At 35.7% G+C, this 27,547-nt stretch overlaps 1 protein-coding gene across 4 annotated transcripts in view; it reads left to right on the forward strand.

The window, feature by feature from the left end:
- Nucleotides 1-863: 863 nt before the first annotated feature.
- Nucleotides 864-27,547, forward strand: part of LOC132561344 (uncharacterized) — a 104,634-nt gene continuing 77,950 nt past the window's right edge. For 2 of the 4 annotated variants that reach the window (XM_060226067.1, XM_060226071.1), the window contains exon 1: nt 864-1,078. The gene's annotated coding sequence lies outside the window, so the exon portion shown is untranslated. Of the gene's footprint in view, nt 1,079-10,504; nt 10,863-21,138; nt 21,272-27,547 lie in introns of those variants that run through there. The other 2 variants (XM_060226068.1, XM_060226069.1) reach the window with 2 other exon arrangements.

The raw sequence follows: 27,547 nt of genomic DNA on the forward strand, positions 1-27,547 counted from the left end.
ACCAATACTAATATATTTAAGGTAGCAAATTTATCAAGAGTCTACAAAACGCACAACTGACAACTCTGAATACCAAACGGAGAACCATATTGCATTTCCACCCATTTTATTTACGTCGTATGGTTGATTTAGTGGTAATTAAAACGTATAAACAGATATACCGAGAACGCACCCTTGCCTCCCCAAACACGCCATCATTAGTTTCGGGGAGACGTCGCCATTACAATGTCGATGTACTGATTCAAAGGCAGGAACATTAAAGAGTGAAATAAAAACACAGACAATATATTTGCTTTTACGACTTATTCAATAGAAGTTTACATAAGAACATACGTTATCATTTAGCGCGATCCCTGTGGGGCGAGATTTGGGATTTTTTACTCACGTTTTTGCTGAAAAATCTCGTTGAAATTCCCACAATATGCAATTAGTCCTATGATATATATATATGCCGTCAACGACGATAACATAAATATTACATATTATGTTATAAATGTAAAATAAATCATGTTATGTACCTTCGAAGGCATATATTATAGGACCAAACATAGTGTTCTTATATATAATGTAAAAAATCACGTCCACTTTCTCCAAACCCTTAAGACACTCATATAATACTAACGTCTCTGAATAGTCCATTTTCATCTTCGTTACATCACAAAAAATGATAAATTGAGTAGCACTTTCGGATTTTGAAGGTGTACTCAGAGACGTATATATCACATTATATACGTCTCTGGTGTACTTTAGCAGTTCTTTACAAGCTCCTGCACCGAGAGTTTACGTATAGCAAGCGCCCCGTCCCATGGAGTGATCGCGTTGCTATCGTCCATGCTTGCCGGTTTTTAGCAGGATGTACCTGATGGAGGGAGAGGAGGTTTACCATCAGTTGACGGGGGCGCCGACTCTCCAGGGTACAACGGACTCTATTACTGGACTCAATTCGCGTAAGGGATTGACATAATTCAAAGTTCTGTTTAAATATCTTATTTTGGATGTATAAAACACATGGTCACGTGCACCTCCCACAGGATCGTCTTGGTGAAATCAGGGGCTAGACGCTGAAACTTTCCTAAAGGTATGTATGTGTAGACAAGGTACTTTGTATATGTAATTGTGTGACATTATGTTTGATACAATGAGATTTTACCTGTCCGTACTGTATTAAATGTGTATTGAGAGATACCATACATTATCGATGATACACTGCCATTTGGACTCGGCACCAAATATCTAAAAATGTGTTTAAAAGACAGTTGAAACGGACAGTGGAATAAGTAAATAAATTTCACAAATAAAACAACAATGAATACGTCACTTGATGAAGAAAATATGAAAAAAGTCTGTTTTAATTATTATCTACTCGTCATCAATATTTATGCAAGTCAGCGTTCTAAATAGAGAGACACACACTGCTAGAGTGGCTGGGAGTTGCCTGGTGTTTATACAGAACACCAGTTCTAAGATGGTCACTATTATGTTACAGATTCCCTAAGTCATGTGATTTCACAAACTGTGATAATTTCTCCTTGTCATGTTCCATAATTCAGTTTATTAAGTTTTACAAACTCTGGGGGTTATGTTTGTGACAGACTATTCAAAGTGACCGTTTACTGACATGTGTGATCTGCCTTGGGACTTACTAGCAAGGTCAGACATACAAACCAGGTCAGTGCCAGGAAACCTGATTAAATACATAGAGTTTGTGTACATAATCAGTGTTAGAAAACCTCAACTGTCTTTATGTCAGTGACAATATTATTTTGGAGTGAAATTTTACAGTTCTATCAGTACTTTGTATTATTTCAAAATGAATTCCTTCTTAAAGTCAGCTGATGTTTGATGACAACCTTCATTTTGACCTGTAAACATTTGGTACTGTTAATTCTTTACATGTAGCAAATTTCTTTGTGAGACACCAAAGTTGTATCAATATGTCTTACTCAAGAATGTCAAGGTCATTGACAAGGACATGTTTGGAACTTAAGTTTAGGACTTTTTACTTATAGTTGTTTTACTGTCATTATCAACTGGTCATTTGTGTTTTAGGTTGATTGATTAGAGAATTCATGAAATGGACATTGGGGAAAGGTCAGTTGTGATTTAGAAACATGGTGTTTGGAGACACCATCAGATATAGACGTTGTGGACAGGTCAGTTGTGATTTAGAAACATGGTGTTTGGAGACACCATCAGATATAGACATTGTGGAAAGGTCAGTTGTGATTTAGAAACATGGTGTTTGGAGACACCATCAGATATAGACATTGTGGAAAGGTCAGTTGTGATTTAGAAACATGGTGTTTGGAGACACCATCAGATATAGACATTGTGGAAAGGTCAGTTGTGATTTAGAAACATGGTGTTTGGAGACACCATCAGATATAGACATTGGGGAAAGGTCAGTTGTGATTTAGAAACATGGTGTTTGGAGACACCATCAGATATAGACATTGGGGAAAGGTCAGTTGTGATTTAGAAACATGGTGTTTGGAGACACCATCAGATATAGACATTGTGGACAGGTCAGTTGTGATTTAGAAACATGGTGTTTGGAGACACCATCAGATATAGACGTTGTGGACAGGTCAGTTGTGATTTAGAAATATGGTGTTTGGAGACACAATCAGATATAGACATTGTGGAAAGGTCAGTTGTGATTTAGAAATATGGTGTTTGGAGACACCATCAGATATAGACGTTGTGGACAGGTCAGTTGTGATTTAGAAATATGGTGTTTGGAGACACCATCAGATATAGACGTTGTGGACAGGTCAGTTGTGATTTAGAAACATGGTGTTTGGAGACACCATCAGATATAGACATTGTGGACAGGTCAGTTGTGTTTGATCAGACGTATGAATATGATGAAATTTATTGAATTATGGGTTCACTTTTCTATCTAGATTTTAAAATTTTTGCAGTCACATTGGATTTTCCTCAGTCGCCTGCTCATTTTCAAATTTTTATGCCCAATAGCATCTCTGACGAGTCCAGGAAAAAAGTTCAGCTGTATCAAACAGTTAAATTCATCCTTTGCCTCTGATGTGTCAAACTCTAATAAATTTATATGAATAAGTGCTATTCATTTGTGTGTCTTTTGTAAACTTTTTAGAATGTGTGGATTTGAAACACCATCAGAATGACATTGCAATCGGATTGTGTTTTAGGTATGACTTCACATAAAACACCATCAGCTGGTCGTTGTGGAATGTCCTATTGTGTTTTGGGGTATGTGTTATGGTAATACAACATCAGGCGGTCATTGTGGAATGTCCTATTTTGTTTTGGGGTATGTGTTGTGGTGATACACCATCATTGGCTGGTCGTGGTAATACACCATCAGCTGGTCGTTGTGGAATGTCCTATTGTGTTTTGGGGTATGTGTTGTGGTGATACACCATCAGCTGGTCGTTGTGGAATGTCCTATTGTGTTTTGGGGTATGTGTTGTGGTAATACACCATCAGCTGGTCGTTGTGGAATGTCCTATTGTGTTTTGGGGTATGTGTTATGGTAATACACCATCAGCTGGTCGTTGTGGAATGTCCTATTGTGTTTTGGGGTAAGTGTTATGGTAATACAACATCAGGCGGTCATTGTGGAATGTCCTATTTTGTTTTGGGGTATGTGTTGTGGTGATACACCATCAGGCGGTCATTGTGGAATGTCCTATTGTGTTTTGGGGTATGTGTTGTGGTGATACACCATCAGGCGGTCGTTGTGGAATGTCCTATTGTGTTTTGGGGTATGTGTTGTGGTAATACACCATCAGCTGGTCATTGTGGAATGTCCTATTGTGTTTTGGGTTATGTGTTATGGTAATACACCATCAGCTGGTCGTTGTGGAATGTCCTATTGTGTTTTGGGGTAAGTGTTATGGTAATACAACATCAGGCGGTCATTGTGGAATGTCCTATTGTGTTTTGGGGTATGTGTTGTGGTGATACACCATCAGGCGGTCGTTGTGGAATGTCCTATTGTGTTTTGGGGTATGTGTTGTGGTTAAACACCATCAGCTGGTCGTTGTGGAATGGCTTATCAGCTTTCTGGTTTTCTTAAAGAAAAAAATGTGTAGATAGCATCTAAGTTAAACTCTTTCTGACCTTGATAATATGTCAAGTATAGATAAGTTTAAAACCTGAATGGTTTGGTATAGGTTTATATTAAGATTAGTCCCTGAGCTCTATAGTATAAAAACAGTAGGCCCAAATAATGTTGTTGCCAAAATATACAATTTTTGCTCATTTTTGAAATCCCAACTCGAGAATATGTAGCAGCTTCCAATTGGCTTCTTTAAGTTCTGAATGTGATATTTAGTCAACTTCAGTGTGGGCAAATATTGTGTAAGCAGGTGATTGTTATGCTGCAATCTCAAGGACTTCTATCGAGTCACCATCAATTATTCTACCTCTCTACACCTATATGATGGTGTCTAATTATCACCAGAGGCTAACCAATTAATACCACCACAGGGTATCCTACTCAGCCTGTACATGTAGCAACCAGTCACTATGGCACTGGATCCTGACACTAGTCCTGGAGGCCAGTAGCTATCCTGTAGTCCCCATGCACGTTGTTTATACAGAAAAGATTAGTCCAACTGTAGCTCATCAAATATTGATGTTGGAGGAAGATTAACGCCAGAGATACCAGATTCAGTTGGCTGAGATAATTGGAGATAAAAATACTTTAGAGCTTTACTCCGGTGTTGGTGCTCCCTACCATAACACTGTATATCTAGGTAGACTCCATGTAGAGAGCCAGGCAAGTATATATATACACCAGGCAGGGAAAGAGGACCAAAAAATGCAACATCTTCATCCACATAAACACCAGGAGATGAACATATGTTACATAGTACAAGGTGGAAGGATTTCACACCTGGAATATTGGTTCTGGTTATTTATATAATCACATCTGCCATTCATACATAGAATATACTAGTCTAGCTCAGAATGCATTATTACATATAAACACATCTAAATCTTTGTAACTAGGCTACCTAATCCTGAACAGCAGGGTAACCAATAAATATCCTTGTAACTACATGTATCGTAGTAACTAATATATACCCTAGTGATTACCGGGGTAACTAATATATACCCTAGTGATTACCGGGGTAACTAATATATACCCTAGTGATTACCGGGGTAACTAATATATACCCTAGTGATTATTGGGGTAACTAATATATACCCTAGTGATTACCGGGGTAACTAATGAATACCCAAGTGATTACCGGGGAAACTAATATATACCCAAGTGATTACCGGGATAACTAATATATACCCTAGTGATTACAGGGATAACTAATATATACCCTAGTGATTACCGGGGTAACTAATGAATACCCTAGTGATTACCAGGGTAACTAATATATACCCGAGTGATTAACCGGGGTAACTAATATATACCCTAGTGATTACCGGGGTAATTAATATATACCCTAGTGATTACTGGGGTAACTAATATATACCCTAGTGATTACCGGGGTAATTAATATATACCCTAGTGATTACTGGGGTAACTAATATATACCCTAGTGATTACCGAGGTAACTAATATATACCCTAGTGATTACCGGGGTAACTAATATATACCCTAGTGATTACCGGGGTAATTAATATATACCCTAGTGATTACTGGGGTAACTAATATATACCCTAGTGATTACCGGGGTAATTAATATATACCCTAGTAACTATCAAGTTAACCAATTTATACCCTAGTAACTATCAGGGTAATTAATTTATACCCTAGTTACTATCAAGGTAACCAATTTATACCCTAGTAACTATCAAGGTAACCAATTTATACCCTAGTAACTATCAGGTAACCAATTTTTACCCTAGTAACTATCAGGGAAATTAATTTATACCCTAGTAACTATCAAGGTAACCAATTTATACCCTAGTAACTATCAGGTAACCAATTTATACCCTAGTAACTATCAGGGAAATGAATTTATACCCTAGTAACTATTAAGGAAACCAACTTATACCCTAGTAACTATCAGGTAACCAATTTATACCCTAGTAACTATCAAGGTAACCAATTTATACCCTAGTAACTATCAGGTAACCAATTTATACCCTAGTAACTGTCAAGGTAACCAATTTATACCCTAGTAACTATCAGGGTAAATAATTTATTCCCTAGTAACTATCAAGGTAACCAATTTATACCCTAGTATCTATCAGGGAAATTAATTTACACCCTAGTAGCTATCAAGGTAACCAATATATACCCTAGTAACTATCAAGGTAACTAATTTATACCCTAGTAACTATCAGGAAACCAATTTATACCCTAGTAACTATCAGGTAACCAATATATACCCTAGTAACTATCAGGATAACCAATTTATACCTTAGTAATTATCAGGGTTATTAATTTATACCCTAGTTACTATCAAGGTAACCAATTTATACCCTAGTAACTATCAGGGTAAATAATTTATTCCCTAGTAAGTATCAAGGTAACCAATTTATACCCTAGTAACTATCAGGAAACCAATTTATACCCTAGTAACTACCAGGGAAATTAATTTACACCCTAGTAACTATCAAGGTAACCAATATATACCCTAGTAACTATCAAGGTAACCAATTTATACCCTAGCAACTATCAAGGTAACCAATTTATACCCTAGTAACTATCAAGGTAACCAATTAAAACCCTAGTAACTATCAAGGTAACCAATTTATACCCTAGTAACTATCAGGATAACCAATTTATACCTTAGTAATTATCAGGGTTATTAATTTATACCCTAGTTACTATCAAGGTAACCAATTTATTCCCTAGTAACTATCAGGGTAATTAATTTATACCCTAGTAACTATCAAGGTAACCAATATATACCCTAGTAACTATCAAGGTAACCAATTTATACCCTAGCAACTATCAGGAAACCAATTTATACCCTAGTAACTATCAAGGTAACCAATATATACCCTAGTAACTATCAAGGTAACCAATTTATACCCTAGTAACTATCAGGAAACCAATTTATACCCTAGTAACTATCAGGGAAATTAATTTACACCCTACTAACTATCAAGGTAACCAATATATACCCTAGTAACTATCAAGGTAACCAATTAAAACCCTAGTAACTATCAAGGTAACCAATTTATACCCTAGTAACTATCAAGGTAACCAATTAAAACCCTAGTAACTAACAAGGTAACCAATTTATACCCTAGTAACTATCAAGGTAACCAATTTATACCTTAGTAACTATCAAGGTAACCAATTTATACCCTAGTAACTATCAGGGTAATTAATTTATACCCTAGTAACTATCAAGGTAACCAATTTATACCCTAGTAACTATCAGTTAACCAATTTATACCCTAGTAACTATCAGGTAACCAATTTATACCCAAAGTAACTATCAGGGTCACTAGTAGATACTTGAATTACCAAGCTTGTGGATCATTGATACCTGGGTAAATACCAGGGTAACTAATGTTTACATATAGAAGTGTAAGAGTAACCACTAGATGCTTGAGTTGCTTCTTTGTAACCAATGGATACCAGAATAACAAAAGGGTAAACAAAAATACTTGAGTAACTTCAATGACAACCAATAGATATCTGAATAACTACCATAGTAACCAGAAGATATCTGAATAGCAACCAGGTTAACCAGGAAATATCTGAGGAACTACAAGGTTAACACGGAGATATCTGAGTAACTACAAGGTTAACCAGCAAATATCAGAGTAACAACCAGGGTATCCATTAGATATCTGAGTAACAACCAGGGTATCCATTAGATATCTGAGTAACAACCAGGGTATCCATTAGATATCTGAGTAACAACCAGGGTATACATTAGATATCTGAGTAACAACCAGGGTAACCAGGAGATATCTTAGTAGCTATCAGAGTAATTAGTACTTGTACTTTTATGTATCTCTTACATCATAGAAAAACTTATATATAATTTTGAAATGAAATTTAGTTTGCATGCAGTTTTGAATTTTGTAAAATACTTCACAATTTTAACTCTTGCTTTTGGGACATAAACAACACAGATTGATTTATCTTGTATGGCCCTGACGGCTTGAACTGCTAAATTTGGACTTTAGAATATTTAAGGATATGTACTCTATGTGAAGTGATGACCACTACAGCCTGGTATCAAATGTAAAGTGTTGAACCATTATCCATTACTGTGTTCTGAACTTCAGGGGCTCCAGAGTGCGTTCCTTTAAATTGTACCAATGGTAAATCATTACTGTGACTAATCCTGACACTTTAAAACAGGAAGAAGAAAATTTCAACTCAAACAGGTCATTTTGTAAACATTTTAAAGAATTTGAATACTGTAATGGGTAGGTATCAATTTTCAGGAAGTGGCTGCCAGATTACTTGAGTTATATCTGTACCTGGAAACCTTTCAATGCACCGCGCTGCATGGAATTCTGAATTAATCCATTTAATTTTATAATCTTTGGTATTCAGATACCTATTCCCGAAGCAGGGTTTGTTGTTTGTGTTATCAAAGATTTGAATAAATCATTCAAGTGTTTAATGTCAAATGTTTCAAAAGCTTGCATTGCGATAGAAAGATCAATGTTGTTACTTTTTAAAGATCAGAAAAGGAATTTGTTTCCTGTAGAATGAAATGATATTGTAACACTAGTTAATGCACCACTGTAGTTGTACACACACTGAAATAATGACTGGTTTGAGATTTTATAGAGGCATGGGTCAGTTATAATGGTAGCTTTGAAAAATAATGACATGCTATGTAGTAAACCCAATGTTGGACTTTTGGGTTGTGTGCACTGTCTAAAATTATGTATAGGAGGAAATATACAAACTGATGTAGTCTATGTAGCCGTCGTAATGTTTTACATCAAAGTGAGGGAAATGCCGGAGATTAAAATGACTCCAGCTTGGATGAAGATGTTCTGTATTAGTTATGGTGTGATGACACTACAAGGATAGAGGTTTTGTATTTATCAGGATTTAACCAATCAAATTTCAGAACGGTACAAAAGGCATTGCTTAGTCTCACTGTTTTGATAAAAGTGGCTCAATTTCTCATTCTTTATTTACTCCAGTTGAAGGGGAAATCCTGATTTCATGTGGCACTGTTCAGAAAAGGTATTTTTGGAAGATGGGGGTGTTTATTGTTTTGTGTACAGCTTAGCATTGCCCAATGTTTTCATTGCCAATTACCAGTTAATGATGTATTACACATGGTTCCATTATTAGTTATTGTTTAGTCTAATCCTGACACTCTATTAACAAAATATATCTATAATTACCTCCTATCTTTCTCCCTCTGTGATGAATGACTGTTGGTCACAGGAGGTTATTTATCATCTCCTAGGGAATATACCTATAGTATGGCTCAGTGGTGAGTAAAATCATTGGATCATAACCATTGTTTGGACCCATGTCTAGACCGTCTCAAGACAGGAAAACTTATGTTTGCCAGATCTACTTATATTTGTGGTGTTGAATTTCAACATTGAAATTCAAATTCAGAACTGCTGTAGAGATTAGATAGTTTTGTTTCATCACCTTTTACTGGCACAAAAGCTGAGAGGTTTGGAGTGATAGAACAGCATTCTTCATCCATGTCCTCTCAGAAATGTGGGCACTGAATCCTAGGATACAAACATACAGTATAGAGATGTCCTATTTGGTAAACATTTCTATGAATGAGTTTTGATGAAGATGTTACATCTCTGACTGTAGGGATCTAATGAGTCAGACCATTAAAGCAGTAAATCACAGTGCTAATGACTTAGATACAAGTTAAATAAACAGATGTCAGCAAAGCTGATCCAAGCATTAAGTCCTGATTCTCACCACAACAGGATACAGGACTGGATTTATGACTGGCCCCCCTGCCTCTCCCCTGCTGCCCCACCCTCCTGTCATCATGGGGCTCCCTAAAGGGTAAAACTTCTCCTTGTTTCTGGTAGCAGGAAAAATGCCACCTGTTTTAGATAACTACGTGTTTGATGTAATGGCTCCCCTACGAAGGACATGATGTTGAAAAGCCATCAATCACATCTGTAATACTTTAAATCCATAAGCTTTTGTTCTTTTGTAAATGTTTATTGGTCCTACACTTGAATTATCTTTTTTTTTCAAACTTTTTTGTTAACATTATTATATCACACATGTACAATTAATTATTTATTTATTGTGATTGTAATGAATTATAACTACAGTTTGTTGTTATTTTCTTTTTTTGGTCCAATTTTGGGTGTAAATGATATCTTCTTTTTTAGAGTGGCAATGATTCCATCTTAATATCCTCTTCAATGACATGATTTGTTTTAATCTCATGTTTTCAAGGAACTGTTTGTAGAATTTAAGTTTGGAGTTCAGAGAAATGGTAGTGTATATCCTGTCCCTCAGGCCTATCAAGCAGTGCCTCAGATGGCAGCAGCCAGCAACTGAGTCATTGGTGATGAAATGTTAGGTTACACCAGATATATGTAGGCACCTAACAGAGCGTGTTTTTGTGAGGCAAACAATACCTTTAGCTTCAATTCTGAGAATAAGCTGGAGGAGTGTGTATATCAGGATGTAGGAATTACATAAAACATTCAGTTTGCCTTGATCTGGATTTTCTGTGTGATAACAAATATGATTAGAGACTACTTCGATGGGAGGTTCACAACACTATAAACAGCATGCTGTACTATGGTATATAGCTTGGCCAAATATTGTAACCTGGTGCCACTGTCATCTTTTACTTTCCCTGAATTTGGATGACTGTGTTGTTGGACATGTGTGATCTGTAACATTTGACTTGCGATGTTGGACTTGTGTGTAGTGGTTCACCACCATTTGATGTTGGATTGCTCCAGATGCTGACCAGGTAATATAATCTGAAGTGTACTGGGTACTTAACCATTTATCATAGTTTTGATGTGTATATATAATAGATGGTAGAAACAGTCTCTGTGTTAATGGTATATTAATTTGACTTCTGGTTGTGTTTGCATTCTGAAATCTTTAAGTTACAAACTATCCTGTTTATATTGTGTCTGGATTAAATCTGCATGTGTTCACAGCTGTATCCTGGACTGTATGTAGATTTCTGATATAGGTCAGTATTAGGTATAGATATAAGATTGCATACTTGACCAATATCAATGTGATTCAGTGTACAAGATTACTTTCATGAATAATTTCACATGATCACTTAACAGTCAAGTGTAACTTTACCTAAGTTATATATGGTAATATAACATGTTTTCTCACCACAACAACATCAATATAGAATTTTCATGTATTGTCAGCTTTGAAATTCATAATAACTTATTTAGGAGTAATAATTTAACAAACATAGCTGATAGGCTCTGTCCATTCCAAAATCTTTTAACAAAAACCAATGAAAATTTTGGATTTTGACAGAAAAGTCTCCCTGCAATCTGAAACAAGGAACCAACCAAATTAAAAATGTTTATAATCTTTGTACCATATCATCCTATTTTGACAAGAAATATTCCTGTATATTCAAGGTAAAACCATGCTTTCTACATTTCATTAATACTATTCACTTCAATAACTGTCACATTTTAATTTTTAAAGTGTGATTTTACTCCGGTCTGGAGTTTGGACCTTTGGTAAAAGAATACTTTCTGTTTCCTAAAGAACACTTTGAAAGTCACACAAAGATCAAAAGATTAAAACTATATAGGTGATGTGCATTCTGTAAGGTCAGTTTACAACAGGCAGTGTAGATATGTAACACATCATCACCTACCGCTGTCAGGGGAACATTGTCTGATTATGGTCAGGGAGGGGAACATTATTAATAACTGATGTGGGACATGTCTATAAACCTTAGGTAATATATCTTATCTAGAAATCTTCTCCGTGACCGCTATTGGACTATATCTATGGAGACCTTGTATAGAAGTATTATGTCATAGTCCTGTTGGGCAATGATTGATGAATTCATCTGAATTACAGCACCAAGGGGACACAACTAACCTAAAACAAGATGATAGAAATGATTTTGTTAGTGTGCTTAGAGAGCAATAATAATAAAAATGATTTTAGGTCTATGATTTACAGCCTTAGTTTAGAGAGGAAACATATTTAAATATTGATGTATATGTTACTGTAGACTATAAAGGGAGATAATTTAGTTTTCTATGCTTTAATTATATCAGGATGTATATGATGTAATCATGTATATAAGAACAACATACAGAAATTAAGTAAGCCCTGTTATGGCTAGGGATGAAATATTCTGCTTTGTCAATCGGCTCCTTTTTTGGGCATGCAAGTTTGGAATTCAATGCTATAACTAAACTATTGTTGTTCTGAATTCCTCTCTACAACAATACAATGACATAATGAAGGAAACAGCTGACAGCCTATATGTACCAATGATAGGGTTTGGATCATGTAAACATTGTACATATACGAAGATATACTATCATTTTTTATACAATATTTAGTCTCTCTAAGCAAGTTACGGCAAGTCATAGAAAGTAGTTTAATGTATAACGATCAAGTACAATTATATACAGCTGTTGTAAGAAGAATCCTGGAAAAATCAATAACTAGCTAATAATTGTTTATTAAATATAATATCAAATGTTAAAGCCATGACTGCATTTGAGCAGTGAGAGTGCTGTCGATTAGAACCTTGATCTGTTCAACCTCAGTTGAAGAGGTGCATGGTTTTACACTCCCTACCCATGGTGGATTGTGTTTCTCAGTGAGCTGAGAAATGGACTGGTCAGTGCTGATGTGGTTGTGGCCTTGTGTAACAAACTTTACACTAATTGCTCTGGTGGCAGACAAAGGATCTCCTGTATGTTGTTAAGTAAGGAAGCCACCATTCACTACAATGAGTCCTCACCTGAAAATGACCCTAATTGTTCACAGGTTAATATAAACCCACCAAACAAACCATCACTGTTATGTTTACAATTCTATAGTTATATACTAATACATGTTTATTAGGAGCACACTCAATGCATTGTTTGTTTATAACACATTTATACTGGGCAATGTCTCCTTAATATCCAATATTCCTTATGTACTAAAACACACATCATCACACATGTTGTCATAGTATTTACTATAAAGATGTACACACCTAGAATTTGATTGTAAAAGTAATGCTTTATAGATTCATGTATCAAATTAAAATATTCCCTAAATTCAGGAAGCTACATAGAGCTCTGATGATTGAAGTCATCCAACAGTATCCATTTGAAGGTAGAAAGTCCTTTTTAAGCAGAAAATATTAAGTATAGAAAGACATTTTAAGCATTTCAAATATATTTTTCAGAGAAATACAGGCCCTATGTTTCTGTTTTCATAAAATTTTAATTGTGAAGGACATGTGTATAAGGGGCATACGATACAATCAAGTCTGAAGGAATATCACAGGAAATCACTCTTAAAGCAAGGCCATCCATTAATCAGGAATGAGGTCTAGACAGTGGTTAATCTGTGGAATATGTGATTGAGGATGAAATCATATTAACATAATAGTATTTTATGTTGAAATGACAACAGCAAGATGATTAATTACTTTATCAGGTATAATTTTTTTTTTACAAAAGTGTATCATTCGAAAATAATCCTGAAAGCTCACCCATGTTGAACCTCAATATCCTATGCTTTAATTTGGCGCCTTTTTTAAGTGACAATGCCTTCAGGATATGGGAGGAGTTTTACCCGTCTGTATTACGTGGATGCTTCTATTTCCAATGATACATTGTAATACAAATAAATAGGCGGGAAAGCTTATAGTATATGCTGACTAATATTGAAGAAGTCCTAATGGATATACAGACTCTGGCAGATTTAAACAGATATTCTGTCTTTGAAAAACTTGGAGGCAAGGTAACATTTGTTTTGCACATTTTATGAAACTGCTTTACTTCTTTAGATATATTTGTGAAGAATCTTTAGTTATTTCATTAGCTACATGTGTGCCCATATATCCTCAATACCCCTGTAGATCATTAGCTATAGAAAGGTCGCAGGGAACCCTGAATATATAGTTTTATCAGCATGAAGAGATAGAGGAGGATCTAGGAATCTTTTATATTACACACTTTATGTTTAGAAGTGTCCATTACTACAGTTGTAACAGCTACTGTGGAAGTAATTACCATTTATTTGACACTTACTATAAAACTGTGTAGAGTTATTTACAAAGATTTCTCTGTTCTTTTATCTTTGTTTTACATGTATGTTTCCCCTATATAGCACTAAATCAATGGTCATTCGATTTACAAAGGTTAATCAGAGTCCCTGATGACTCTATCAGTGTACCTGATCAGAGTTTGTATCGACAAAGAAGTCGTTGAATAGTAAGTAAATTATATTCCACAGCCTCCGTATAGGGCTTTAATGGTGGTGGGCTGCAGGCGATTTGAATAATTGAAAACAACAAGTTATAAGTATAGGATAAATAATGTATTATTAACACAGGTTCTGTACATGTTCATGTCAACTTTTTGTTGCTGTGCCATGTAGAGCAGAACCATAACTGGGATTGGATCTATAGGTTTTCTATGAAAGATAGATGTGTTTCTGTCTGTAGAAGGATGGGAGTACAAGGCCAGCTTGGCAGAGTACTAAGGTAAAGTGTGAACACGCATTGCACAGAATGTGCAAGGCTGAATTTTTGACTTTGTATACAATTGGTGATACTTCATGTTGGCCCTGTATAAAATGTGTGAGGTTTTGTGTTTACTCTATATCAGCTGTTTCAGGGTGTAGTACATTGAAATTTCAATGAAAAATATGTTGGGCTTGAATTGATACTCAGAGTAAAATTGTGTGGCTCAGTTTTGATAGTTGTTTGTGACTGCTTGTGATATTAAGAGATCAGTTATACCATGACTTTGATATAAAGTCTATCTAATGTTAACATTCAAAGTTATCATGTACATCTTAACTTATACAGGATGAATATCTCTAAGGTTTGTCAAAATAATCATTTTTTTTCCGGGAGTAATTTGTCTTTTATCAAATAATTAGTGTCTGAAGATGAGAGCATTAATCTTTTTACAACCATTTGGTGTGAGCAGCATGATTGACCCCAATGAAATATACAACCTTTTGATATGGACAGAATGCTCACTTCAATCTTATGGTCTGGGCAGTGTGGTTAACCCCAACACAGACTGAACAACCTTTTTAGGGCAAAATAATTGTCTTCATTGATCTCTTGGACTTTTTAGTAGGGATGGGTGGGGGTAAGGGGGCAGGATAAAAGCTGTTTGACCGTTTGGTATTTGTAGAACTGTAATAATCTTGAATGATAGGTTCTTTGGCATTCCTGGAAATAGAGCTGAAATATTTGTTTTAGAAGTGCAACACTGTAAAACAGCCATAAACCTTACTGTGGAGCTATAATTGGCCTAGGACTCATTGCAGTTTCAAATAAAACAGGATCCTCACAGAGCTGCAAAACTTGGGGGAAGAGCAAAGTGGCCATTTGGGTTATGTTGATGGGCATTGGTAAACTGGACAATCATAAAATGACAATTGGTCAGCATTACAGCTGTGGACCTGTAGTGCTGTTTATAACCTGGTTATACAGTGGGAAGTGTTCTACAGCCTTACAGATTTCACCTAATCACCGAATAGTGTTCTATACCAACACATTTGTTCTAATGCATCACATTATACTGGCAACAAGAGTTCAAGGTCACTGGTACAAATACTATCACCATTACCACAATCCAGAATTGTGACACCCTGGGTAACCTAGATATGTTTAAAGGGCCTTACTGTTTTGCTATCCTGTACTGATTTTCATGTTTTTTTCCTCAAATACAATATTATTCTATGACATATCAAAGAATGAGTTGTCTACAGTCTGTAAAAAAAATACAAAAATACTGGAACCATTATGTAGTAATCTTGTGATAAACATGATGGTATTGGGGCCTCTAAGTTCTTGACTTGATGCAATGTCACCATCTCATATCATTTATAGGGGTGTAGCCTACATTTGAGCTAGATTACATTTTCATTGAAATGATAACTCTTTCTCTAGTTCCCAACAGAGCCAACATATATTCTTTTTGCCCAAGGTTATTATAAAAGCAATATTTGAAGTCTGGACTAGACTGTCCATATGGGATTTCAGTCATATATGTTGTGTACAGTGTAAGATTGTTTTAGTCTAGATGGATTTCTGATGGACATTATACATTTAGGTTTAGCAGCACTCTTGAGCAAGGTGTTTCCTTGTCTAAGAGTCCAACACCTTCTAGCTAGTTCTGCCTATATGTGTACAGAGAAGGCCGTCATAGATAATCTGAGGTGATGAAAGATGGGTGCTAAACAAGCATTCTGGTGAAAGGAGAGCTGGATATTTTTACAAGATCTGTGGCAGTTCTACATAAATCAGTGTTACATTACTTTCAGAGCTTATACCTATCTGTAAATATCTATCATTGTTAAAATCAGGAGATTGTACAAACACAAGAAAGTACAAAAATAGATGTAAAAGCAGAGTTTGCTATTCTAATAGGCAAGGTTGGCTTTATATAGCTTCTGAAAAAATATGGTGTTCTGAATGTTGTTGTGACATCTTACTAGATAGTGATGTGGTGTGATAAAATCATACAGTATATAACTTGTAAGTATATACTGTCATATGACCTTGGAGGAAGGTCATTGTATCCTCAAGGTCATGTTGGGCCGTTTTTCAGGTGTAAGGGAGATAATATCAGAAAGAATGGTGTCCTATCTTGCTTAGTTGGATCACTTTTGAGAGTTATCACACCACAAGATATGTGGAATTTGACAAGTACAAGCTAGACCAGGCAACAGACTTCCAAACCTCTGTATCTTAAAAGTAATTTCCAGATCTATATAAGGAATCCAGATCTATAAATATTTAGATCTATACAATGCAATTTACTAAAAGGTATTTTGAAAAAGGTTATAGAAAAATAGGAAAACATCTTTCATTTCTAATTATTATTAAAATGTATTATCATATAACAATGACAGAACTTCAAAAATAGCATTTCTAGTTACAGTTGTACAAACCAACAAAGATTTACTGACACAATCTGTTTATTTCATGAAGTTATAGTTGTGTAAACCAACAAAGATTTACTAATGTAATCTGTTTAGTCCCTGAAGTTACAGTTGTGAAAACCAACAAAGAAGTACAGATGAAATATTCTGTTTAGCTGTTGAGATAGATTGTGATTACAAGGATCACCTAATTACATTAATCCTCAGGATAACCTTGACCTTCTTACAAGAAACATTGTTAAGACATGAAGATTATGTAATTCCTTGATCTGTTAATGAGCACAGAGCAGTGCCATTTCCCCCACTTTTTTGTTCAGGATATAACTACCTCACCTGTTTGTCGCTGTTAGCACAAGATCAAGCAGCAATAACTATCCACTCAAAAGATGTTTACAACAAAACAACTCAACAAAGAATATGGCATTTATTTAATGGAGTTCTATAGCTTTGTAGGAGATACATGATTTTCAGGACTATTTTACATTTTGTAGTCATAGATTGTTTTCTCAGGTGTGTTCTTTGGTGTGTTCTCAGGTGTGTTCTTTGGTGTGTTCTCAGGTGTGTTCTTTGTTGGCTATATTTACCTCTCATTACCCAATGTCACTCTAATCCAGGTAGCTTCATTAGATGAAGGTATAGCATATTCTCAAAATATATTACCTTAATTTTTAGCCAGCTTTCCAGTTTGCTTCAAAGTTGTGTCATTAGATGTAATGCCTATATGTCTGATCATGTGACATATTGTGACGTATTGTTTCCTTATCAACAGTAGATGTTTTATCCAATCAGTGTCTGGTTTTGTATCATACCTCGATAGAGTATTAATTCGCCTACATAACCTCAGGTGTGTAGTTCAAAGCTTCCAACCTGTGGTAGGCTTTGTTCCTTGGGAAGTTTGGCACCAAACTGGTCCCTTGGGAAGACGCCTTACCCTAATTATAGACAGTATGTAATAGGCCTTTTATGTGTTATTCTGATTGAGGTAGCTACCAGCTATTGCACCACAAGGACAACCCCCCACCTCCAAATCAAAATGACTCTAGATGTTCACAGCTGATTAACCTAACAAACAAACAAAAATGACATGTTGTAAATAATTCTATGGACAAATCTTAAGATGTTCACACAGAGCTGTAACCTTGACAATCTTGTGAGAGCCATATCTATACAGTATCTGTTACATTATGAGACCTTTTTACAGCTATATCATATTGTGATATATTGTACCCTTATGATGTAGGAACTAACGCTGCCAAGGTCAGTGATTATATAAAACAACAGTGTTAGCTGTGGTTCTCTACAGTAAGATTAACAAATATTTTGTATATGATGTTTGGGAATTAATTTCCGTAAGTATGCCTGCATTTCATGGTCAACGAAGGAACAGGATACCACTTAAGTTAGATTTTGGCATTCCTGATATATTTATGATGATTCTTGTGCTGGAATTTTATGTGTCTGAAGGAGCTCTGCATATATGTTTACAACAAGATGTCTTATTTAAACATATTATGACGTGAAATCTGCATTCCTATATAACAACTTTGGATAAGATGGTTTATCACGTCCTGGAATCGGGTTGAGGAATTTATTTTCTTAAAGCTGCATAAACAACCAACAATTAATAATTTTAGGTATAAGAAGTCATTTTATTCTGATAGAATGTGGAAATTTATCTTTTCTCAAAGAAGGTTTTCTCCTGTGAAGTTCCCATGCGTTGGTGATGATATGTTTACACGTTTCTCTCAGACACTATGCAGCAGAACCGTTGATGGTATGTATTCAGCATTTATGTCCTTGATGTACCAGATGTTCACTTCTCATACACCAGGTTTTTTTGTTACTTGTGTACCTTATGTTAAAAGGAGAGCTGATATTTCTCACAATACAAAGTTTTAATTCCGCTATTCTTCCCCGAAGTCTCGATCGTCCTGTCTCGTTGTGATATTCATTGTAACTGTCCACCAAGTGTCAAAGAAAACCATCTGAAAGTTTAGTTATAAAGAAGACTCAGCTTTGATTCTTACATAATGTCCTGCAAAGGACAGCAGAATTACTGTATATTGAAAATAAAATCTGTTCTGTTTTAATTCATTATAAACACTAACTTCTATGAGTTTCACAATGTGGCACCTCTGTAGGAATTCATTTTCGATTCATTTTTGGGAAACATTATACATTATGTTCCTTGTGATAAATAGTTGCAGATTTGCTTTGTTTACAAAATGTCTGATAGTAAATCACCAATAAAGTTGGTATACAATAGGTACATGAAGGTCAAATAAGAGAATGCTTCAAATCAATTTATATTGTCAAGGTCAAGGTCACTTGCTAATTATATGAATTTGTCTTTGAATCTGTGGTGTAATACTCAATAGTAAAACTAGAACCAACTGTTCTGTAATATATGACCAAATACTACGTTACATTGTCATCAGATGTTTTCCATTTGTCTGGAATATTTAGAATGTACACCTTAAAATCACCATTAACACATAAACTCACATGTGCTGTATGTATACATACGAAGGCTTGCATTCTAGGGGTATATGGCCTTCTATTCGCTATCCATTCTTTTCTATGTGTTGTTATGGAGATTGGAGCTTCCATGCATTAATAAATTTCAGGTATTCATTTGCTCCACATGTACAAAGGAATGTTAGAGGAATTAGTTAACATAAGAAATTTTCTGAAGGGATTTATATAGAAATTCCAGCCCACTAGGTAATTAGAATAGTGAATTAAGAATTTTTATGAAGTAGGAATCTTCAGATTCCACATTCTTTATTAAATCTGACAAGAGGTATTTTCTCATTTTGTTCTCATTACAATCCCATATTGGGTTTTGTTTTCTTTCACACTTTGATCTGCACGGCATAACAAAGGTAGTTACGTAATTAAAGATATATATTTCACCAGTAAGACAAACATAGTAAAATACCCTTCTTATTTGGAGAAATTCAGACCAAAGTTACAGAGACTATTTCGAAACATAACAACCAAAATTTGAACCACACTGTATAAGTGACCCAGTGGATAGTTGATATTCACAGCATAGCATTGCCCCGTCATAACCTCAGACATGGGTGGTCATCGCACGAAGTTCATGGTCAAAGGTCACCCTTGACCACTTTTGAAATAAAAAGATCATGTATGGGATATATCATGAACCACTGGACAGTTTTAATTCATATTCACAACAGAACACCGAAGTCTACACTAACATTGTGGAGGTCGGTATACAGTTAAATATTGAAATGTCACCCTATCAGACCGTTAAAATGTCTGATTTTGTACAGTGTTATCCTACAATAAATCTTAAACAGTTGTTTTATCAAGTTTCCAGTATCTTATTATGTATATAACTATATGTTTTACTGAACCATCAGTATCTAGTCAATGTGTATAACTAAAAAATTTATGTTGATTGTAATGAATTTATTTTCAAAATTATATTTGTTTTTTAAATGTTTTTCAAAAGTTGTTCTGTACCTGACATTTAACATCATTTTCATTTACTTTGATTTCCTGTCAGTAGATTTTTTTTAAGTCCAGTTTATTTATGGTATGTGTTTTACTTGGTAGTGATGGTGATGCTGACTTTTTTGTTGGCTCCACACTTGAATACCGGTAAGCTTGTGTCTTTATCTACTGAACTTACACACATCACTACTGTAGCAGACATATATCACACAGATTAAAATTCTTCATGCACATGTAATCAGATGAAAACTGTATAAAAATGTGCAAAAGTCCTGATAAGCAAACTAATTTACGAAACCACAAGCAACATTATCAGGCCCTGCCCTGTGTAATTTTATTACAGTGCCTGCACGTTGTTGACCTGCAGAGGTTTTGTGCAGTAGAACTCGCCCTAACAACAGCAGCCAATCTAGTGAACATGCCCATTATGAGTTGTATCTTGATGATTGACTTAGTACATTGTCCATAACAGTGGGATTAAATGTCTATATTATGTGTTTGATTAGTTTACAACTTAGGGTCATAAATTGGATAAAAATGGATGCTGAGCATACAGTGTTATGTATCGTCAATTAGCTGAGCAAGTAAATATCGATAATGTTACAAGTGATTAGATTTAAACTCTGTGTAGAGACCACTATAGGTATTCCAATGTGGGAATATGGTCGGCTGCTGCAGTGGCTGGAGTGATCAGCTGCAGTATGTGGTTGGAGTATACATAGAGAGCAGCGGTTGGACAGCTCTTGGCAAGGACTCTTCTCAAAGGTAAATCTGTATAGGACTTTAGAGGACACATGTATTGACTTTTCTCTTTTAAGTGTTTCCATACTTTCTTGCATAGTGACCTTTACAAACATTTCTTCTAAATATGATAACATAACCAAGATTCTTATAAGCAAGACACTGAAATTTTGATGCTTTTGAATATTATCATAGTCATATACAAGCATATTAGTATAATTTGTACTGTACATTAGTGATCAGTTACAGCTAGAATGTACAACTCTAGCTGTTGTATATTAGGTAAACTGTCACATGGTTTCATCTGTAACATAACATGGGCACATAGAATCTCAGAGACCTGCATATCTGTTTCCGCATAAAACTTATAAATGTACCCCCATCAATCAGGGTAATAAAAGTACACATGCTCCTTAGAAATAAATTGATGCAGTCATGATTCTTAAAACATGATGATCTGATTTACATAGAAGCTGGTTAGCAGAGCTATGAGAACTGCTTGATTCAGTCTAAAAGTCCTTAATGTCCTATTTAATATTTTCTATTATATATCTTATTGTTTCTAGGATCTAACTATATTCTGGATTCAGACACTTGCATCTTAATCAGCTTAGGTTGAGGATGATTAAATATTCTGTCTGTACTGGTATGGACAGAAAGGGAAGTGGTAGAGTAGGTGATGGTGGGGACAGAAAGGGAAGTGGTAGAGTAGGTGATGGTGGGGACAGAATGGGAGGTGGTAGAGTAGGTGATGGTGGGGACAGAAAGGGAAGTGGTAGAGTAGGTGATGGTGGGGACAGAAAGGGAAGTGGTAGAGTAGGTGATGGTGGGGACAGAAAGGGAAGTGGTAGAGTAGGTGATGGTGGGGACAGAAAGAGAAGTGGTAGAGTAGGTGATGGTGGGGACAGAAAGGGAAATGGTAGAGTAGGTGATGGTGGGGACAGAAAGGGAAGTGGTAGAGTAGGTGATGGTGGGGACAGAAAGGGAAGTGGTAGAGTAGGTGATGGTGGGGACAGAAAGGGAGGTGGTAGGGTAGGTGATGGTGGGGACAGAATGGGAGGTGGTAGGGTAGGTGATGGTGGGGACAGAATGGGAGGTGGTAGGGTAGGTGATGGTGGGGACAGAAGGGGAGGTGGTAGAGTAGGTGATGGTGGGGACAGAAGGGGAGGTGGTAGGGTAGGTGATGGTGGGGACAGAAGGCGAGGTGGTAGGGTAGGTGATGGTGGGAACAGAATGGGAGGTGTTAGGGTAGGTCATGGTGGGGACAGAAGGGAGGTGGTAGGGTAGATGATGGTGGGGAAAGAAGGGGAGGTGGTTGGGTAGGTGATGGTGGGGACAGAAGGGGAGGTGGTTGGGTAGGTGATGGTGGGGAAAGAAGGGGAGGTGGTTGGGTAGGTGATGGTGGGGACAGAATGGGAAGTGGTAGGGTAGGTGATGGTGGGGACAGAAGGGGAGGTGGTAGGGTAGGTGATGATGGGGCCAGAAGGGGATGTGGTAGAGTAGGTGATGGTGGGGACAGAAAGGGAGGTGGTAGGGTAGGTGATGGTGGGGACAGAATGGGAGGTGGTAGGGTAGGTGATGGTGGAAGGGTGTTTAGCTAAGTGGAATCAAGAATCAATACAGAAATGTTTATTGATATCCAATCAAAATATAAGTATGGATCAATTGTTAGGAAACTTAATTATATCATTAATCACTGTGTAGTTTAGTAAATAATTATGGTGCTTGTAGTATCTGCACTAATGGTATATTCATTTTTTAAAGTTAAATCAAGTTTTATGTTGAAGTTTAAATAAACTCTTTGTTAACAGATTTCCACTATAATTGATTATTCTACTGTGTATGTAATTTACGAATGACCCTTTTAACGGGGTATGAAAGCAGCCGTTTGTCCTTCTGGAAGACAAATGATATTCCAATGCAAATGTACATGTTCAATACCTGTCTCAACTGTGGCCTTCTTGTCAACCAAATTGTGTCATCTATCTCAGGTTATATCATACATCTTATTTATTTCAATCCGTAGAATAAATGTAATGAGTTGGTATCAACAGGGTTAAAAGAAAAAGGGTGCTGTTTGATGGACAAAAGATGGAAAGAGATGTTGTGGGAACGGGAGGAATGGGGCGGGGAGTTTGGTTAGAGAAGGGAACACTGAAGGATAAATTGCAAAGAGAGGAAAAATTTGAATTAAGTATAGGAAAGGATATATAGATAGAAGGAAAAGAAACAAGATTACAGAAAGGAGAAGATAGAAGGATGAAGATGGTAGGGGAGGCAATAAATGGCAGAACAGAGGAGGGAAAGATAGAGGCAAGAAAGGGAAAGATTGTTAAATATTAAAGACTATGTTGATGAATTTGAAGAATGTACCATATTTGATCTGCTCTTTGGGATATTTTGAATTTGGGAATGAAAATGATGGTTGATATTACAGCAAGTTAAAAAAAAATAATAGAAAATATTCCAAAACATTTAGAGGCAGACTAGAGTAAGGGGAGGATAGAGAAAGAGGTTGAATAAAAAAAGAAAAGATAGAAGAGTGAAAGAGTAGTGGAGTTAATGGTCTCTACAAGGAAAGTGTCTACCTGTTCAGGAGGTCTTGTAACCTATGGTGTAGCAATGGTTCCTCTGATACTTGTAGGTTGTGGTGAAGTGATAGTTTCCACAGAAACATTCCAGACACAGTGGTCCCCAGTAGGAAGTACTCTAACCTCTGATCACATGGCAGCAGTCTTAATTGTTCCAGGATTGGTTTCTATTATACACTATGTCTACAAGAGGTTCCTACTAACAAATTCATGTAAAAACTGCTGATGCTTAAGTGCTGACTTTTTCTCTTTTCTCTTATCATTACTTTACAGTATATTGCTAGCTCAGTCAGTTCTCTATAAAATCAGAAATTTCTGAAGTATGTATTGTCATATCACATACCTAACACCATGTAATAACCTTAACACTATGTATAACTATATCAGTCACAACTACATACCTAACACCATGTAATAACCTTAACACTATGTATAACTATATCAGTCACAACTACATACTTAACACCATGTAATAACCTTAACACTATGTATAACTATATCAGTCACAACTACATACCTAACACCATGTAATAACCTTAACACTATGTATAACTATATCAGTCACAACTACATACTTAACACCATGTAATAACCTTAACACTATGTATAACTATATCAGTCACAACTACATACCTAACACCATGTAATAACCTTAACACTATGTATAACTATATCAGTCACAACTACATACCTAACACCATGTAATAACCTTAACACTATGTATAACTATATCAGTCACAACTACATACTTAACACTATGTAATAACCTTAACACTATGTATAACTATATCAGTCACAACTACATACCTAACACAATGTAATAACCTTAACACTATGTATAACTATATCAGTCACAACTACATAACCTTAACACCTATATGTAATAACCTTAACACTATGTAATAACCTTAGCACTATGTATAACTATATCAGTCACAACTACATACTTAACACTATGTAATAACCTTAACACTATGTATAACTATATCAGTCACAACTACATACCTAACACCATGTAATAACCTTAACACTATGTATAACTATATCAGTCACAACTACATACCTAACACCATGTAATAACCTTAACACTATGTATAACTATATCAGTCACAACTACATACTTAACACTATGTAATAACCTTAACACTATGTATAACTATATCAGTCACAACTACATACTTAACACTATGTAATAACCTTAACACTATGTATAACTATATCAGTCACAACTACATACCTAACACCATGTAATAACCTTAACACTATGTATAACTATATCAGTCACAACTACATACCTAACACCATGTAATAACCTTAACACTATGTATAACTATATCAGTCACAACTACATACTTAACACTATGTAATAACCTTAACACTATGTATAACTATATCAGTCACAACTACATACTTAACACTATGTAATAACCTTAACACTATGTATAACTATATCAGTCACAACTACATACCTAACACCATGTAATAACCTTAACACTATGTATAACTATATCAGTCACAACTACATACCTAACACCATGTAATAACCTTAACACTATGTATAACTATATCAGTCACAACTACATACTTAACACTATGTAATAGCCTTAGCACTATGTAAAACTACTCCACGGACAACTACATAACACTATGTAAAACTACACCAGTCACAATCACATACTTATAACTTTCTAAAACTATGTCAATTTTAACCACATACTTAACACTATTTAAAACTATGCTAGGCATAACCAAATACTTAACGCTTTGAAAACTAATCCAGGCTTAACCACATACTAAAACTTTCTCAAACTATGTCAGTCACCACATACTTTTCTCTTTGTTATGAACCTATCATTACTTGATTGATAACAATGTCTTGGTAAGAAACATATGTAACATTTACGAATTCGTAAACCTGCAATGGAATACTGTGTGATAGTACTTCCATGGACTTACATGGACTTCCATGTAGTGTTTATAAATGTTGACTGCTGTGTAAAGTTTGGGTCATCATTGTGTACTGAAATAAATGGCTACTTACACTACCCCTTCAAGCCAAACTTTAAAAAGTACCCTTAGCCAGATTGTCACCACTTATGTAGCTACTGTGTCAGCATATGGGGAAGTCAGGACTGGATGTATTTTTACACTAATCTATAGTTTGACACGTCCACCTTCCTTTGTCATATTGTTCACAATATGTTTGATATTTATATGGAGATCATAAAAGGTTCAAAACTGCATGTAGAAGTCTCCAAGAAGCTGAATTTTCAGATTAACAGAGGTCATTATTACAAGGTCATATGATTTCTGTTCAGAGTTGTCAGTACTTGTATAAATGTTCTGAGTGTCTGCTTAGGGTGCCTGTTACACCAAACTTTACTTTTAGTGACTATTTTTTACAGGACATAACAGGTTTGACAGTGGATCTTATTAAATCTCACTTGGTATATCATTTACCCAATGATGATATCCAGTTTCCATGGAAACTGTTTGTAAATTTGGTATGTATAGTTTCTCTATTGATGTAGTTTTAGACCGGAAAGGAATTTTTGTTTGTAAGAAGGAGAAAGAATAAGTGTATGCTGATAGAAAGGTTATTGGAGATTATACAAAGATTCTACACCAACGTCAACCCAGCTTTTTCTGAGAATTGTAACTGTACTAAGCAGACCATCTTCAGTTGATTGGACATTGTCCTCTAACCCAAACATTGGACTGCTGTGAATTGTAACATCACAAGATGATTTTATCAATGCACTGTAATTCTTCTTGGAACTGGATCATCACCATCCATCTTCAAAATTTGTGTTTACTTAATATATGGTAAACAAACACTCAGCTTTTGTCCACATAATCACTTGACCCAGGTCAAATATTGGCAGTTTGGCCGATCTGGTCAATAGCACCTCAATCTGGAAAACTGACAGCTTCCCATCCTCAGGACTGACCAGGTCCCTGTGGTTGATCAGATGTCTGATCATTGATCCATACAGTAACCTCCTCCATCCATCAACATGCTGCAGTTGAAGCACTTATCTGAACCAATTATCTACACCAAATTATTGGGTTTTAACCACAGTAGAAATATGGGTCATCATTGGGACCCATATGACCTCTTTACCTGTAGATATAGAAAAAAGTGTATCAAAATGATATTGCAGCATTTTTCTATAAATTTTACACACAGAACTGTTTCATTTAGTCAGTATGGTACTGTATGCATTGTGATTTCTTCCACTGTGGGTATGTTGATGTGGCATTTTGAAGAAAAGATGTTGATGTCGGGCAAAATTTCCAGCTTTTTTCTGGGTTATAAGCCACACCAGAATATAAGCTGCACACCCAACTCACAAGGAAAAAAGGTGCAGCTTGAAATCTGGAAAATATGATAAATTAAAATGTAAAAAAATTGCATTGTTTGAGGGAAGCTATAAATAGTTTTGGAGGAAGTTTGTTCTGTGATATCATTTAAAACACAAATTTTTGTCTGTAATGGCTTCTCATCTGAATCAATAGGTATTCGGATTAGACAATTATTTGACTTATATTTGTTATGTAGACACATAAAGCAAAGAGTGTAGCCTCAAAGGGACAATAGGGGAAAGAAAGGTATTTCATATCGGAGAGTATTACTTTTGTCAATCACCAGAAAGGCACATAATTCAGCGATCTTGGGCAGCTTTATGACTGTCCTCAGCCCTTCAGA

The sequence above is a fragment of the Ylistrum balloti genome, unplaced genomic scaffold (genome assembly GCF_031769215.1).
Source record: "Ylistrum balloti isolate Yb309-2 unplaced genomic scaffold, AGI_CSIRO_Ybal_v1 Utg371194, whole genome shotgun sequence".
NCBI lineage: Eukaryota > Metazoa > Mollusca > Bivalvia > Pectinida > Pectinidae > Ylistrum > Ylistrum balloti.